Raw genomic sequence first — 6,000 nt, 5'->3', positions numbered from 1 at the left:
ATTACAGCGTTTCTGCAATTCTTGTTCACAAAGCTAACTTTCTCAAACAGACACCCAATAGTATGGAGCAGGAAGAGTCAGACCAGCCCTTACATAAAAGGCATTTTCTAGATAACAGCTAGCCAAAATGCACTTCACCTTTGATGAACCCAAAAAGAGAAGGGAATGAAGAAGTGCAAGACGGGCAGGAAGCTGGCTCCAGTGGAGGCAATGAGACAAAACAGCAGGCTGGGCTGCTGCTAGCATTCTCCAGAACTTGCAGATGGGCAAAGTACATCAGTTAAAAAAAGGACTTGGCATACAAAGCAGGACACAGTTATGCCAGTAGCTGTGGCATAAAGCTGATCTTGAGCAATCAGAACAGGATGAAATTCAACAGCACAAAAGGTCAGGCACTTGGGACTAATCTTGTTATGCGGCTCCTATGTTCTTAGTGCTCTGAGAAAAGGAGATGCATGCCAACAACTGTCTGCCTGAAGCCAGCCCTGAATGAGGAAAGTCCTCCAGGTCTCTGTGTTCACAAAACAGACTGCTGCAGTAAGAGCAGTTGAAGTTTGCTGAAGGGCACACAAGGGGTGGGCCGATCACCACATTCCTCCCAGATCCCCAGATTACAATCTAAGCCTTTAAAATATTACTTAAATTCTGACTTCCTAGTTTATCTTTCATTAATCTTGCAAACAGAGGTGTTTCTACCCACTGTCCTGCTGCCTTCTCTGAAAGGTGGCTGCAAGAACAGAAACATCCACACAACAGAGCCCTCGGGCCCTGCTCGTCCCTGGGCAGGTACGTCACCACCAGGGTCACAAAGCCACAGATTTTGCTGAAGAACCTCCCCGAGTGACTCTTCGGGTTTGCAGTTCGCACCAGCCCTGCCCACGGCCTTGCAGGTAACTCACTCCCTGCCCAGCTGCCCCACTCACATCTTGCCTCTGGCCACGCGTCCACGTGCCGCCGGGGAGCTCTGGGGCCTCCATGCCTTTGGGCACCGTCCGACAGGATGCCAGCCTGCGCCGGACTTGTCTCATGGCTCTGCTGAGCTGTCGTGAGGAGGACAGAAGGACGGACACAACAAGTCAGCAGATGTCCTCCAGGAGTGCTGCACCAAGGAGTTCATTTACATGAAGGAGGCGTCCCAAGGGGCCCTGCTCAACACCAGCTCCTCGATAAACACATTATAATGTGCCAAACGCACCATAACCACTACTGAAAACACAACAGTCCCTACAACACATTCGCCGAGATTTCAGGGTCCCACACAGTCCATCTGCAGAACACACGCTCAATGAGGTAGCACCATCTAGTGCCTCCTCTCCAACATGGCATCCCAGCACAGCAATAGGTCACAGCTGAGGATTTGCAGCAGGTTTTAACAAAAATTCACTGTATCTGCAAGCAGCGGGGCAAGTACAAGTGTCCTACGGAGCGGTACACCAACATTTGTTAAAAACAAGCATAAGCCAATGCTTTGTTCAGCATAAAATATATAAACATATTAGGCAAGTGTTGTAAGAGGGTAAAAAACAAAACGTCGCCCATTTTCCATCTTAACCCTAAAGCACTCAGCACGATGGAACAGGGGTGGAAAGGATGAGGGTGGAAGGGCCCCACGCACCTGGGCAGCTTGCTGCTGGAAGGGCTCGCTGGGCACTCTGTGCTCCTCCTGCTGTGCCAGGGCAGCAGGGCTGCAGATGGCGGGCAGGGGGCGGCTCCGGAACACACACGTGTTCTTCTGGGGGGTCAGCTGCAGCACCGAGCCCAAGCACTGCACGGCGAGGTTGCTCTCCTTCTCTGTCTGCCAGGGTAAAAAGCCACGTGCAAATCTCCAGTCATCATCTCCCACCTGGCTGGCACGTGCTTCCGCAGAAGCTCATGCTGAGCTTACAGAATCGCACCCGCCTGCGGTTAAAACCAGGACTCTAAAGAACCACAAGCAAACACCAGCAGCTTGGCAGCTCTCTGCTCTGAGTGGTTCTGGCAGTAACCTGAGGACATTCCCACTCGACCGTGCCTTCTCATCGCTGGAAGCAGCCCAAACACCCTCAGGGTGTCCAGAATTGTTGGTATTTCAGTACTTCCCTTTCTCACTGTACAGTGAGTTTCTGGCAATCATCACTGGAGTTTAAGAGGAGGAAGGATTAAATAATACATTCAAAGGATCATCTAAAACAAGCTCTTGGAGGGAAATGAGAGCATGTCATGGAATTGCTGCTTGGGAATTGCTATGTGAAGAGACTAGCAGAAACATGCTGCTTTCCCCTGACACAACCAGGAGACACCTGCACCATTCACAACTCAGCCTGGCTATTTTTTAACACTCAAGATCTGAGGGGTCAGCAGGACTTTGTTCTCTAGATATTGCCCCAGAGAGCCAGCAACCTTTCCATTGAAACAGAAGGCTCAGTGCACCTCCAGCATCAGAGCAAGCCAAGGTGTTGGGCTGCCTTACTTGTGGGTTTGCCCCTTGCAGCAGTGGTGCTGGATTTCCTCTTACTGATACCCTAACTTGAGGTTGATAATGTTTTTTCGCCGGTTTAGAGGGACGCTGCTTTGGACGGCAGAGAGAAGGAGCTGCTCACCGCCTCACAAGACCTCTGCAGCTGCTGCTTTCTTCTCATCTTGACCTGCTGGTTCACCCGGCGCTTCACCTCTCCCTGGAAGTGCCTCAGCCTCATCGCCTTCCTCCTCTGCTGCTCCTTCAGCTCCTCCTCAACCTGAAATGCTGAAGCCTGGAAGAGATGAAAGCAGATTTCACGTGGTTTTGCAACACTGCAGCCCACATCCCTGCTTCCCCTCCAAAGACCTGCAGCAACAGGCCAGATAAGCAGCACCCAGTGAGCTTCATAATAATATTTTATTTCAAGTGTGCAAAGCTCCAGCTTGGACAACGTATACTGGATTGCTACTGGCTAGAATCAAATCTAACTAGCCAGGTGCTGTTACAGAGCACACACGCTTCCTCCTTTGACCCCATGCACAGAAAGGAAAAATAAGAGCATAGCCTGATGCAGTGACTCCTGATCACCGTTCCACAAACGGATGCTCAAATATTCGAAGCCAAAGAACAAGGCTGGCCCAGGTCACATTAATGCTCTGTGCATTTTTCACTGAGTGTCTTGCAAGAGCAGTGCTGGACGCATATCAAACACTGCAGACCACAGCACAGGCAGAGCTAGTGCTCTGACAGTGATTTTACCATCCAAAGTGAAAGATTAAAAGGAATGACCTAGCAATTAGGTTTTCATAGTTCCCAGTTGAAGCCACAACAGAAAATCCTGCTAACACTACCAAGGCTTAAAGAAAACCAGCTCCATTTCCTGGCTGCCAGATAAATAAGTCACTGGGCAAAACCCTGGAAAAGGGATCTGCAGGGGCAGATTGTCACCAGCTGCAGAGTAATTCAGTTTTATTTATTTAGATGCTCAGTTTTATACTGCTTTACATCAAACACAGCTGTGAGGAAGAGATCGAAGGGCAATAAGTGGAGCCACTGTAAGCAGCTGACAGACAGGGCTGTGGGGTTGGTATGGGTTACATCCTACCACCCACCACATACTTTTACAGCCTCAAATCGCAGGGATGGCTGCACCCCACACCTCAGTGCCAGGAAAACGAATGGCAGAGGACCCCATCGGCACAACCACAGCACGAAGGCAGGCAGAACTCCACACTACTAGCAGCACTGAAGATGCCATTTCCAACTCGCCATGCTCCCTGCTGGCAATCTCATTAGCAATGCTGATTGAAGGCATTCATTTAATTTTTTAATACGACCCACTGCTGTATGCAGGTGTATTAAACAAGCTTCAATAACCTCACACAACTCTGCCCACACCTGAAGGCACAAGGGCAAAGGGGAGGCAAGAGCACAGCTGGCGTGTGGCAAACATGCAGAAGGTGCTCTGATGCACTGCAAAGGCTCAGCCCCCAACAGCGACCAGCAGCTCTCAGTTGGCTTCAAAACCTGAGCCCCAGGAAAGCTCCAGCTCATCTCGAAGTTTGGCAGTGGAAGTTGCATGAATACAGAGACAATTCATTTCCATATATTATCTCAACCTTTCAGAATTTAAATTACAATATGGAAATAAATCATTGCAGAAGCACAGGAGCTTCTGTAACATTTTGACATTAATTAAAGGGGACTGAACTCATCATCCTATACTTAATGCACTTTTAGTCCTCTTACAATAACCCACAAAGCAGAAATCCCTGAGATAAGCACCAGAGAAGATTTTCTTCAGTATTTCTAATGGATGTACTTCAGAGGTGGGCTCAAAACCCTACAGCATTTCTTTATTTTAAATCAGTAACTTGGAATAAAACCTCTGCTCACAAACATCCTTTAGGCACAAACAGAGAGGTGGCAAACAATACAAAGAGAACTGGTAGGGGGCAAAATGCCAGTAATTGTTAGCTTTGTTACCTATGGTAGAGGTCAGCTGCCAATAGCAAGCTAGAAACAGAGATCCAGCTAAAGTTACAGTGGGTGGTGTAAAAAATCAAGTAATCAACAGCAGCTCTCTATAGAATCAGCAAGGGCCTTCATCTGATCGCTTCTGAAATCAACGTTTCTCATAAAAAATGCAGTGAGCAAATTCAGTGCATGTAGAAGGGAGGGGGGGGCTACACGGGCACCTGGGCCTCTCGGGACCCCATCAGAGAAAGTAATTCGTGCTCCCGGCTGCCTGCAGCCCCAGATGGAGCTCGCGTCACCCCCGGGGCGGGGCCGGGCAGCACTCACGAAGGCACGGCTCTGCTCGCGGGGGCCGCTCTCCACCCAGGCGCCCACCGGGGCCACCCGCAGGCTCCTCTCGCCCAGCAGCGCCCGTCCCGTCCGCGGTGGTCTCGCCGGACGTCCCAAGGCCCCCCGTGGCGCCGGCGGCCGCGGTCCGGAGGATGGCGGCATTCCGGCACGGCTCCGGGCCGCTCCTGAGGAGAAACGGGGGGTGAGCGCGGACCCGCGGCCTACACCGCCATCCCCCGCCCCCGTGCGACCCCTCACTGCCCAGAGGCCCCACCGCATCCACAGCCCATCCCTCCTCGCCACCCCGCACAGCCCCACTCGCCCCGCCTGAGCCGTAGACCCCCTTCGAACTCCTGCCCCCCCAGTGCCCCACAGCGGACCGCACCAACCGCCGCTTCCGCCTCAGCGCTTCGTTTGAATCCTGGCGCCACTTCCGCCCGCGGCCCCGCCCATTTTCCCGCCCGTTTTCCCGCCCATTTCCCCCACGTGCCGCTCTCCCTCAGTGTCCCCGGTTCGCGTCCCGCCGCGGGCGGAAAGGGGTGGGAGGTGGAGGGGGGGAGGGTGGTGTGGAGGGTGTGCGTGCCCTGGGAGCCCCCGGGACATCGCTCTGAAACATCTCTGAGCATCCCTAAAGCGTCCCCAAGCATTCTAGAGACAGTCCAGAGCACCACCCTAGAGTCCTCACAGAGCATCATCCCCACAATTCCTGGAGCATCCTGCAGTCGCCCTCGAGAGCGTCTCCCCTCAAGCATCCCAAAAACACCCTCCAGGTCATCCCTCTGAAACATCCTCCGAGGCAACCCACAAACAGCCTTCAGAGCATCTCCCTGAAACATCCCACAGAGCATCCCAAAAACGCAATCTAAACCCTGAAAACATCACTTACTGGGGAGCACCACCCCCATAAATCCCACCAGGCACCCCCAAAACACCCCCGAAACGTCCCTCCAAGCATCTCTGAAGCACCCCTACAACATCAAACGTCCCCCAGAGCAACCCAGCAGCGTTCCCTGGACCATCCCAGAGCATCCCCTCAGAAAGCCCCTCCCAGCACCCCCGGAGCTGCCCTGTAGCATTCCCCAAACCATCTCCCAAAGCATCCCCTGAAAGATCCCCCACAGCATTTCACCTCTGAACGTTCACCAACATCCCCCTAAAATCTCCGAAAATCCCCCCAGATCACCTCCCTATGTTCCTCCAAGCATCCATCAGCGCTCCCCCCCAAAAAACTCCCCCAAATCGCTGAGCATCCTCCA

The sequence above is a fragment of the Tetrao urogallus genome, assembly GCF_951394365.1.
Source record: "Tetrao urogallus genome assembly, chromosome: 22".
Lineage (NCBI taxonomy): Eukaryota > Metazoa > Chordata > Aves > Galliformes > Phasianidae > Tetrao > Tetrao urogallus.
The sequence above is the reverse complement of the archived record's forward strand: the minus strand, read 5'-3'. Positions refer to the sequence as shown.